The following is a 12999-nucleotide window of genomic DNA, read 5'->3' on the forward strand; positions in this document are numbered from 1 at the left end:
TTCTTGCCAGTCCCTTCTTGCCTGCCAAGTTTCTTTTGAGAAATTAGCTGAGAGTCTTATAGGCACCCCTTTGTAGGTAACTCTCTGCTTTTCTCTTGCTGCCTTTAAGATTCTCTCTTTATCTTTAAGCCTTACCAGTTTAATTATGATGTGCCTTGGAGTGGTCCTCTTTAGGTCTAGCTTGTTTGGGACTCTCTGTGCTTCCTGGACTTGTATGCCTATTTCCTTCACCAAATTTTGGGAGTTTTCCTTTATTATTTTTTCACATAAGTTTTCGATTTCTGGCTCTTCCTGTTCTCCTTCTGTCGCCCCTATGATTTGGATGTTGGCATGTTTAAAGTTGTCCCAGAGGTTCCTAAGCATCTCCTCATGTTTTTCAATTTTTGTTTCCTTGTTCTGTACTGGTTGACTTTTTATTTCCTCCTTATGTACCAAATCATTGATTTGAACTCCAGCTTCCTTCCCTTCACCATTGGTTTTGTGCGGATTTTCCTTCGTTTCACTTAGCTTAGCCTTCACTTCTTCCTTTCTGCATTTGCCATACTTAAGCATATCTGTCAAGCCTGTGAGCATTTTTATCTTCAGTGTTTTGAACTCCATGTCTCTTAGATTGGCTATCTCTTCATTTGTTAGGTTGGCTATCTCCTCATTGCTTAGTTCTTCCACTGGAACCTCTCTTTTGGGCCATACTTCTCTGTCTCCTCAACTCGACAAGCTCCTGTGTTTGCCTCTGTGTCTTAGGTAGATCTGTAGCACCTGCTATGTTGTAAGAGGTGGAGACTTAGGTATTAATCAATACAGGTCAACTCATTTCATCATGTTGTGGCACTGTATGTGGGGGAGGGGTCTGAGAGGGAACAATGCCACTTGCTCAGTACTTGCCCCCTTTTCCAGGCACTTCTCCCACTTCCTGTATGAGACTGGCACCTCTCTAGCTGTTGCTCTGGCAATCGTTCCCAGAGTGGGTGGGTCTGTGGACATTCTAGGACCATGGGGACCCTCAGAACAAGTGCAGTCTGCTGAGAGACTGGCAGTTTCTTCCTCCACACCAGCTCCCACTGGTTTTCACAGTCAGAAGCAATGAGACTTTATTTCCCCCAGCACTGGAACTGTGAGCTGCATGGTCTAGTCTGGTGCTGGGAACACTCCCCAGGTGACCCTCCCTACTTATTTTAATGTATGACTGCGTTTTCCGCTGGCCTGCCACTGCCAACTACCTCCACCACTGCTAGCACCACACTGCTTCCTCTCCAGCCCAGCTCTGCCCCTCTTTCCTGTCTGGATGAGTATTTCTTCTTTATACCTTTGTTTGTTGGACTTCCATGCAGCTAGATTTTCTGGAACTTCTGGTTGTCTCCAGTTTTGAGGTAGTTGTATTCCTTTCTAGTTGTGGAGGGAGAAGCAGCATGTCTACCTATGTCTCTATCTTGGCCAGAAGTATCCTATAACATGAAAATGTTGAAGTATTAGAATAATTTAAGAAAAATTAGCAACAGACTGGGAGAAGATATTTACAATAAACATGTATCTGACAAAGGGCTCATATCCACAATAAATTAAAAACACTTACAAATATAGAGAGGAAGAGGTCCCTACGGCTGCGGTGGCAGCAGCGGCTGCTTGGACAGCAACGCATAAAGGGGCCACCGCCAGGTGACGCGGTGACCTCTGCGGTAGGCTCAGGAGCCCAGTGGGCCATGGCCCTCAGTAGGTCCCGCTGGACGCGTGCTTCCGAGCTCTCCATCTTCTCCGGTCGACCCGTGATCACTGAGGCAGCCTCGGGCCCCCTCGCTCCGGCCCCATCCCTCACCTGTCCCTGTCCCCGCCCCAGGAGCTGCTGACACCCGCTTCCCACGATGGCTCTAAAGAGAAGCCACAAGGAATTGAATGACCTGGCATGGGACCCCCCAGCACAGTGTTCAGCAGGTCCTGTTGGAGATGACATGTTCCATTGGCAAGCTACAATAATGGGGCCAAATGACAGTCCCTATCAGGGTGGAGTATTTTTCTTGACAATTCATTTCCCAACAGATTACCCCTTCAAACTACCTAAGGTTGCATTTACAACAAGAATTTATCATCCAAATATTAACAGTAATGGCAGCATTTGTCTTGATATTCTATGGTCACAGTGGTCTCCAGCATTAACTATTTCAAAAGTACTCTTGTCCATCTGTTCTCTGTTGTGTGATCTTAATCCAGATGATCCCTTAGTGCCTGAGATTGCTCAGATCTACAAAACAGAGAAAAGTACAACAGAATAGCTTGAGAATGGACTCAGAAGTATGCGATGTAATTAAATCATTGGATAACCTCTACAAATAAAGGTAGGGGAACTCTGAGAAAATAAAATAAAACACTTACAAATATAAAATACCATCATTATTCATTAGGGAAATGCAAATCTATTCCACTACAGAGGGGGACCAAGATGGCCACGGAGTAGGAGCAGTGTTCTCAGCTCGCTCCTGTTAAGGAGACAATCCAGGAGGAACAAACTCGGGGAGGAATGACTGAGTGAGTGGGAATATCTGATAACGTGAACGGGGAGGAGATCGTGGGAGCAGCGTGGAGGGGGGTGGAGGGGTTTATCACAAACTGCAGGCTGAGTCATTCTGAGACTCCGTGCGTTTGCAGTATCAAGCCGGAGAGCTCACTAGCCGGGAGTGAATTCTTGTAGGGAGTTAGGGAGAGGATTTGGCCGAAAAAGCCAGAGGAGGGAGAGAACAGTGAACAACCAGGACTGGGAGAAACTGTGATCTGAGTCTAGAGAGAAACATCCTCAGCTGCAACCTCCAACCGAAAGCTCGGCATTCCGGGCGCGCCCAGCACTTGCGCTAGGGCCCTACAGAACAAAGGAGCAGTTTTGGGGCAAAGAGAGGGGCCGCACTGAAAAGCTGCTGTGGAAATCCGGACCGGGGAGAACTGTGTTCTTGAAATCAGTGTTTGCTCTTTAGTCACGCTAGAATCCCACAGAACAAAAGGCAGGTTTGGGGCTAAGAGAGAAATAGGACGTGCAGGGTGTGTAAGTAGGGAAGAGAGCAGAGGCGGAGGTTCTGGAGGGGAGACGGTTTTAGGGCAAGGAGAAGGGCCCGCAGGGAAGGGCTGCTGCGGAGCTCCAGACGGCAGAGAGCTCCGGGGAAGGAGAGTGCTGCGCTGACCGACCACACTAGAGTCCCACAGAACAAAGGGACGGTGCTGTGGCGGGAAGAAAGATAGAGCGCGCAGGCCGATAGACAGGGAAGCCAGCGGAAGCGGTAGCTCGGAATAGAGAAAGTTTTGGGGCAAGGAGAAGAGCACACACAGGAAAGCCACTGCAGAGCTCCAGACTAGGGGAGAGGCCCTGGGCAGGAAAGGGCCACTGGGCCCGGCACTTTGACCGACTGTGCCAGAGTCCTGCAGAACAAAAGGACGATCTTGAGACAGGGAGAGAGGTAGGGTGCGCAGGCATATAGACAGGGAAGAGAGCAGAAGCTGTAGCCTGGGAATAGAGACAGGACTGGAGGCGGGGCGGGGATTGCTGGCAGGCACAGGCTGGACCGACAGAGGGAAGGAGTAGCTGGACAAGCCTGAGGAGGGCTGAGGGTGCCTCAGGAGGGGACTACTAAAGGCAGCTCACAGCAGAGCGGCGGTAGGCCCACGAAAAAAAGACTAGCAACCCCAGAATCAAGCAGAACCCTCCCACAGCCAGCCAACCAACCAGAAAAGATTTGAAACTCATAGAATTTTGAATAGGAGCAGACTCAGGAAGGAAGCAAGGAAAAACCAAAAAACAAACAAACCAAAAATACCCAGAGACTGTGCATAAAAGTTGAATTGAGTTAAAATCCTCATTCTTTTATCTCTCACTCTCTCTCTAACTACCCCTACCGTCAGTCCCTTCTTATTCTCACTCCTTTTCTCCCCTCCCCTTCCCTCCCTTCTCTCCCCTTAGCATTCTCCCCTGCATCCTATTCTCAGTTAATTTTATAATTTTAAGTTCTCTCCCTTTATCACCCTCTCCTTTCTCTGCGCTACGCACCTTCAACTTTATTAAATTTCTTTCTTTATTTTGTCCCCCTTCAGTTTACATTCATTTTTCTTTCATCTCTTGTCCTTATTTTCCTTCTCTCCCTATACATAATCTCTCTCTCTCCCTATTACACTTTATATTCTAATCTCTTAATATTCAAATTATAATTCTAATCTATCCCCCTCTCCCTTTACTCTCCCATTCTTACCCCTTCTCTTTTTCTACCCCACCCCCCCACTTCTTTCCCTACCTCTTGTATTTCTCTCCTTCATCCTATCTTTTGCCAACTCTTCAATTTCAATCCTCCCCTCCCTAATATCTCCTCTTCCTCCTGATTTCCTTCCCTCCTCTGAGCTCTTTTCCTCCCAAATCCTCTTGCTTTCCTATCTCCTATTCCTCTCTCTCTATACTCACCTTTTCTCTCTATCTTGCAACTTTATATCATGTTTTAATCTCCTAATCTTTTTTATAACATATAATTTAAAAAAAGAATTTTAATCCAGTCCCCTCTCTTCTACCTCCCCTTCTTCTTTTGTTCTCTCTCCTACCCTTCTCTTCTCTACTTTCTCTCTCTCTTTCCTCTCTCCCTTCCTGTCTTGCTATTTTCTACTCTGTATTTTTAGCCTTAAAAAATTCTCTCTCAATCTATTTCCTACCTTCTAACCTCCCCAGCCCTCTCCTTCAATTTCTGGCTGTCTGTCTACCTGGATGTCTGTTGTGTCTACCCTACCTCCCACGCTAATCATATAGTATATACCGATTATATAATCCTAATACTATACACTTCCACTTTCTCTCTCCACACTGTAACCCTCCCCTCATTTTCAAACAGACAGTGTAAGTGTTAATTGCTCTCTTACATAACCTTGATCCCAATTGCTAATATTAATACTCTATCAACTTCCAGCTCAAAAATTACCCTTCCTTCATTTAAAACAACTCCTTTCTGTTTCTCCTACGAAATAAGAGTCCCAGTATCTCCACAAGTATATTAACACGGGCTCATTGGCAGCCTATAGTGGGATTGTATTTGGGGGAGACATTGGAGGGTGTGGGTTTCTTGCTTGGGTTGTATAATTATGTTTTAGCAGCACCTTCACAAAAGAACTCAAGACAAGGTGGGCAGAGTGACTCTCAATTAACTAACCAGAGAAAAAGATCCACCAAAAAGTAGCTGAAATACAACCAGACAGATTAAAGAAATATCATCAAGGACAACACAGACGGAAATCCAGGAGGGCGGAGGAGTAAGTGGAAGCTACACTTACTCCCAGGACCAGCCAGTGCTGACTCAGCCCCAGTACAGCAGACAGACCATCCCCCTCCAAGTGGTGTCATACTAAGGGGAAATAAAAGCCCTGCCTACAGGAATTAAGTTGCCACACCCACGGTCCTTAAGCCTGACGGCTGATCACAGATTGAGTATAGTAACAACTAAAGAAGAGAGACAAAGGCAGTAGATCCCTGGAAGTCTCCAACAGGCTGCCTAGGGCCAGTCTGGTACATGATCTGACGCTACCAGAGGCAGATCCAGGAAGAACTGATCATTCTAAGAAGCACCAACAAACAAAAGGAATCACAAAAATGGGGAGACAGAGAAACAACCCCCCATCAAAAGGAAAGGTAGAATCCCCAGAAAGAGTGCTAAATGAAATAGAGGGGAGCAAAATATCAGATACAGAATTTAAAACATGGATTATGGAGAAGCTAAATGAGCTCAGCGGAAACTACAAAGAACTCCAGAAAAACTACAGTGAACTCCAGAAGAACTATAAGGAACTTACTGAGAATTATACCAGCATCAAAAAGGACATGGAAGCTATCAATAAGAGCCAGGAGGAAATGAAGAATACAATCTCTGAATTGAAGAACACAGTAGAAGGAATTAAAAGCAGGCTAGAGGAAGCAGAAGATCGGATCAGCGAGCTGGAGGACAACGTACACAAAAACTCCCAGACAATGCAACAAAATGAAAAAAGACTGAACAAGACTGAAGAGGTTCTAAGACAGCTGCAGGACAACATGAAACGTAACAATATCCGTATCATTGGAATTCCAGAAGGAGAAGAAGAAGAGCAAGGGATAGAAAACCTCTTTGAAAAACTAATGACAGAAAACTTCCCTCACATGAGGAGAGAAAGAGTCACGCAAATCCAGGAGGCACAGAGGGTCCCAATGAAGATGAACCCCAACAGGCCCACCTCAAGACACATCATAATAAAAATGGCAACATCCAAAGACAAAGAGAGAATCCTAAAAGCAGCAAGAGGGAAACAACTAATAACATACAAGGGAGCTCCAATAAGGCTATCCTCAGATTTCTCAGCAGAAACACTACAAGCAAGAAGGGAATGGCAAAAAATATTCCAAGCAATGAAAAACAAAGGCCTACAAACCAAGAATACTCTACCCAGCAAGGCTCTCTTTCAAAATGGAAGGCGAAATAAGGAGTTTCTCAGACAAAGGAAGACTAAAAGAATACATCTCCACCAAACCAGCAATGCAAGAGATGCTAAAGGGTCTGCTCTAAAAAGATAAAGAAACAGAGAGAAACAGAGAAGAACACGAGTACAAAGGGGGAAAATGACAATGAATAAGTTCTTATCAGTAATAACCTTAAACGTAAATGGATTAAACGCTCCAATTAAAAGACATAGGGTAGCTGAATGGATTAGAAAGAATGACCCACATATATGCTGTCTACAAGAGACCCACCTTAGAACAAAAGATCTACACAGACTGAAAGTAAAGGGATGGAAAAATGTATTCCAAGCAAATGGACATTAAAAAAAAGCCGGGGTAGCAATACTTATATCAGACAAAACAGATTTCACAGCAAAGTCCATAAAAAGAGACAAAGAAGGGCATTTCATAATACTTAAGGGAAAAATCCATCAAGAAGATATAACCCTTATAAATATATATGCACCCAACTTAGGAGCACCCAAATATGTAAGGAAAATTTTGAAAGACTCCAAGAAAGATATAGGCAGCAACACACTCATCGTAGGGGACTTTAACACCCCATTGTCAACAATGGACAGATCTTCAAAGCAAAGAAACACCAAAGATATTGAGGCACTGAACAACACTTTAGATCAAATGGACTTAGTCGATATATATAGAAGTTTACACCCCAAAGAAACAAAATATACATATTTCTCAAGTGCACATGGAACATTTTCAAAGATAGACCACATGGTAGGACACAAAACAAGCCTCAATAAATTCAAGAAAATTGAAATTATATCAAGCATCTTCTCAGATCACAATGCCTTAAAATTGGAAATCAACCTCAAGGAAAAAACTCAAAAACATTCAAACTCATGGAGAATGAATAACATGCTATTAAATAATGAATGGGTTAACAATGACATCAAGGAAGAAATCAAAAAGTTCCTGGAAACCAATGATAATGAACACACAACAACCCAAAACCTATGGGATACAGCGAAAGCAGTCTTAAGAGGAAAGTTCATAGCAATACAAGCCTACCTAAAAAAGCTAGAAGAATCTCTAATAAAAAATTTAACCCTACAGCTACAAGAACTAGAGGAAGAACAACAAGCAAAACCCCGATCAAGTAGAAGGAAGGAAATCATCAAGATCAGAGCAGAATTAAATGACATAGAGTCTAAAGTAACAATTCAAAAGATCAACAAGAGTAGGAGCTGGTTCTTTGAAAAGATAAACAAAATTGACAAGCCTTTAGCCAGGCTCATCAAGAAAAAAAGAGAGAGAACCCAAATAAATAAAATCAGAAATGAAAGAGGAGAAATCACAACTGATACCGCAGAAATACAAAGAATTATAAGAAATTATTACGAACAACTGTATGGCAAGAAATTTGACAACCTAGAGGAAATGGACAGATTCCTGGAAAACTATAGTCTGCCCAAACTGAATCAAGAAGAAGCAGAAAGTCTGAATAGACCAATAACAGCTAGCGAAATTGAAGCAGTAATCAAAAAACTCCCAGCACACAAAAGCCCAGGACCAGATGGCTTCACAAGTGAATTCTACAAAACATTTAGAAAAGAACTAACTCCTATCCTCCTCAGACTATTCCAAAAGATACAAGAAGAGGGAAGACTCCCAAACTCGTTCTATGAAGCCAGTATAACCCTAATTCCAAAACCAGGTCAAGACACAACAAAGAAAGAAAACTACAGACCAATATCGCTGATGAACATAGATGCTAAAATCCTCAACAAAATATTGGCAAACCGGATCCAGCAACACATTAGAAAGATCATACACCACGATCAAGTAGGATTCATCCCAGGGATGCAAGGATGGTTTAATATTCGCAAACCAATAAACGTGATACACCACATAAACAAAATGAAAGACAAAAACCACATGATCATATCAATAGATGCGGAAAAAGCATTTGATAAAGTACAACACCCATTTATGATAAAAACTCTCAGCAAAATGGGAATAGAGGGAGCATACCTCAACATAATAAAGGCCATATATGAGAAACCTGAAGCCAACATCATACTCAATGGGCAAAAACTGAGAGCATTCCCCCTGAGATCAGGAACAAGACAAGGATGTCCGCTCTCTCCACTCCTATTCAACATAGTCCTGGAAGTTCTAGCCACAGCAATCAGACAAGAAAGAGAAATAAAAGGTATCCAAATTGGAAAAGAGGAAGTAAAACTGTCATTATTTGCAGATGACATGATAGTGTACATAGAAAATCCTTTAGACTCCACAAAAAAACTACCCAATCTAATAAGTGAATTCGGCAAAATAGCAGGATACAAAGTCAATATTAAGAAATCGAAGGCATTTTTATACACCAACAATAAAAACTCAGAGATAGAAACTGAAAGAAAAATCCCATTTACCATAGCAACAAGAAAAATAAAATACCTAGGAATAAACTTAACCAAAGAGGTAAAAGACCTGTACACAGAAAACTACATAACACTGAAGAAAGAAATTAAAGAAGATACAAATAAATGGAAGCGTATACCATGCTCATGGATGGGAAGAATCAACATCATTAAAATGTCCATACTACCCAAAGCAATTTATAGATTCAATGCAATCCCTATTAAAATACCAGCAACATATCTCACAGACCTAGAACAAATACTTCAAAAATTTATATGGAACCAAAAAAGAGCCCGAATAGCCACAGCAATTTTGAGGCAGAACACAGTAGGAGGAATCACAATACCCGATATCAAACTATACTACAAGGCCACGGTAATCAAAACAGTCTGGTACTGGCATAAAAACAGACATATAGATCAATGGAACAGAATAGAGAGCCCAGAAATAAGCCCAGGTTCATATGGTCAACTAATATTTGACAAAGGGGGAAAGAACATCAAATGGAGTGAAAAGAGCCTCTTCAACAAATGGTGTTGGGAGAACTGGACAGGGACATGCAAAAAAACGAAACTAGACCACCAGCTCACACCATACACCAGAATAAACTCAAAATGGATCAAAGACTTAAATGTAAGCCGTGACACCATAAAAGTCCTAGAGGAAAAAATAGGCAGGAAAATTTCAGATATCCCACGTAGCAACATTTTCACTGATATATCTCCTAAGGCAAGGGAAATAAAGGAAAGAATAAACAAATGGGACTACATCAAACTAAAAAGTTTCTGCTCAGCTAAAGAAAACATCAGCAAGATGCAAAGGAAACCAACCATATGGGAAAATATATTCGCCAATGACATCTCAGACAAGGGATTGATCTCCAAAATATATAAAGAACTCATACGACTCAACACCAAGAAGACAGACAACCCAATTAAAAAATGGGCAAAGGACCTGAACAAACACTTCTCCAAAGAAGACATACAGAGGGCCCATAGACATATGAAAGTATGCTCAACATCACTAGCCATCAGAGAGATGCAAATTAAAACCACAATGAGATACCACCTCACACCAGTCAAAATGGCAATCATCAACAAATCAACAAACAACTTGTGCTGGAGAGGATGCGGAGAAACGGGAACCCTGGTGCATTGCTGGTGGGAATGCAGATTGGTGCAGCCACTGTGGAAAACAGTTTGGAATTTCCTTAAAAAACTAAAAATGGAACTGCCTTTTGAACCAGCAATTCCATTGCTAGGATTATATCCAAAAAATCCCGAAACACCAATTCAAAAGAACCTATGCACTCCAATGTTCATAGCAGCACTATTTACAATAGCCAAGTGCTGGAAACAACCTAAATGCCCATCTGTAGATGAGTGGATCAAAAAACTGTGGTACATTTACACAATGGAATTCTATGTAGCAGAAAGAAAGAAGGAACTTCTACCATTTGCAACAACATGGATGGAACTAGAGAAAATTATGCTTAGTGAAATAAGCCAGGCAACAAAAGAAAAATACCTTATGCTGTCACCTATTACAGGAAACTAATGAACAACACAAACAAATGAGCAAAATTGAACCAGAGGTATGTAAACAAGAAGTAGACTAACAGTAACAAGGGGGGCGGGGGGGAGGAAAAAAAAGGTGTAAGGGGATGGGTCAAGTTAAAAAATATATATATATATGAATGACCCACAGACAGGTGCAACTGAGTGGGGACTAAATGTGGGGGAGGGGAGGGACAGGGTGCAGGGAAACAAGAGGGCTAAAAAAGTGAGACAACTGTAATGGAAAAACAAACCAAAATTTCTTAGTGGGGGAAAAATGAAAATATGAAGAATGGAAATGCCAGTTCAGTGAATATTAGGACAAAGATTTTCCTTCACATTGTATATTTTTCTCCCTATTTGATCCCTCCAGAGTTTGGCATTCTAAACAAGTAAGTAATGACATAAGTTCCTTTGCATAGAACTAATAAGACCAGTTGTCAACAGAGGTTCTTTTTTTTTGACCAAGTCTTTGACTGGAATGTCAAGCCTAAAGGAAACATACTTGGGCTCAGATTGTTACCAGAAAGCCCTGAGGAACTGGGAATGACTTTCAAAGGTAATAAAAGCCTGTGAGATAAAAAGGCCTGGTACCATGGTTGGTTGTGCGGTCCACAGCAATCTTTCCAGGGAAGGAACGAAGGTTGTTTTCCTGAAAGATGGCTAGAAGGGACCTTAAGGCACAAGGAAAGACCAGAAAGACTTGGAAAAAACAGGTGTGTACAGGCAAGGATGAATGCCAGATATGTGGCACAGCTTCTGTGCCCTGAAGAACAGACTGAAGGTCACCCCAAATATTCCTTGGGTAAGTTCCAGCAAAGCAGAACTAAAGATCATAAGTGATCATTTGCTGCTCTTGTTATGTTTATGCAAACGAACAGGATAAATTAAAAATGGACTTAATGTAGTCCCTTTAAAGACAAGGAGGGTAACCTTAGGGAGAAAAATTATTATTCAAGGAAAATCACAATGATCAGTAGTAGAGTATAAAACAGGGCAACTAACCATTTTAAAAGTTTCTTCTCCAGATTTAGAGACTTGTTTGCGGGTTACGTTACATAAATTAACACGTGTTTTTTGTTTTCAAAGGACATAAGCCTATGATTGCATTACCTGAGTGATTATCTGTATGCATAAGCCTCACTTAATCCTCTCTGCAGCGCTGCCTCCTGAGACTCAACGGTTTGGCTGAACTAAATGGCTGGGTTGGGGAAGAACGGGGTGGTCTGTGGACTTCACTTTAAAACGGGTTTCTCTTTTCTATCCTAATGGCTTGGACAGAAAAGGCCCAGAGGTCTGAGAGGGGGAAAAACCTAAACTATTTACCTCAGCCCAAACTAAGTATAATGGGCAAAAGGGTTTTGGACAGGCGAGATGTGCCTAGCACACCTTCTTACAAAGAAGCCTTTTTTTTTTTTTTCTTTCCCTAATATGGAACATTGAAAAATTAATCCCTGCCTTCTGTCATCTAGTAGTTATGGATTGAATGATGTCTTTTAACCCTTTTCGCCAAATCTGTTGCCCCCAGAACACAACAAGGACACCAGCCTGTTAAACCAAGCACGCTGTTGACTGGAGACAGCCAACTGACCTGGAGTCTGCACGATCCTTCCCCATGTGGGAAGGCCACCCTCCCCTCCACACCCCCACTCTTATTAGGGTTTTCTGGACCCAAGGGTAGGTAGGACGACGACCATGTCCAGCTTGAAGCAGCTAGAGGAGCTTGAGACCTTCGCCCATTGTCCTTTACAAGATTACAAAGGGTCCTAATATTTGAGAGGGGGGGGATAGTTAATGTTTATGAACCAGGGGTATGGACTTGGGGGTGATTGCTGGGGGAGGGGGGTGCTGGGTGGAGGGGAACAGGGGGGGAGAAAATTGGAACTGTTGTAACAATATAGTCAATAAAAAACATTATAAAAAAAAAAATCTATTCCACTACAGATCCAACAGAACTAACTTTTTAAAACAACAATACCAAACATTGATGAGGATGTAGAACTACTACAACTCTCATATACTGCTGGTGGGAATATGAATAAGTACAGCCACTTTAGAAACCTGTATGATGTGGAATTATCTTCTAGAGGGCAGGCCCCTTGTAGGATAAGTTTCCCAGGCTACGGTAACATTCTAGGAACCCATCTGTGACTGTACTAGCTGGTTTTGTTGTAAGAGGCTGCATTTGGCTTCAGTCAATTGTTTTTGAAGACTCAACATGTTTGCCCATTTCATGATGGGTGATTTAGGAATGCACCTGCCCACATCAAGCTGAGTGTTCAGTAGTTTTTAACCAAAAACAGCATAATCCCCATTCCCCATCTTCTCTATATACCAGATCTTACCCTGAGTGACTTTTTTGTTTCCCTGGATGAAAAAAGTCCTCAAAAGGAAACACTTTGCTGATGTAGAAAATGTGATACAAAAAATGGCAGAAGCGCTAAAAGGCATCAAAATTGACACATTCAAAAACTGTTTTGAGCAATGGAAAAAAAACATCTTGATAGGTGTATTGCGTCAAATGGAGATTACTTTGGAGGTAATTGAAGTTAACACAATTTTTAATAAATAAGTTCTGGGTTT

General features: G+C 42.1%; 1 pseudogene; it reads left to right on the forward strand.

The window, feature by feature from the left end:
• The first annotated feature begins 1848 nt into the window (after positions 1-1848).
• LOC150018828 (ubiquitin-conjugating enzyme E2 D2 pseudogene) lies at positions 1849-2296 on the forward strand (annotated as a pseudogene).
• Positions 2297-12999: the final 10703 nt, after the last annotated feature.

This window comes from Furipterus horrens, unplaced genomic scaffold, assembly GCF_987537825.1.
Source record: "Furipterus horrens unplaced genomic scaffold, mFurHor1.1.pri manual_scaffold_2, whole genome shotgun sequence".
Taxonomy (NCBI): domain Eukaryota; kingdom Metazoa; phylum Chordata; class Mammalia; order Chiroptera; family Furipteridae; genus Furipterus; species Furipterus horrens.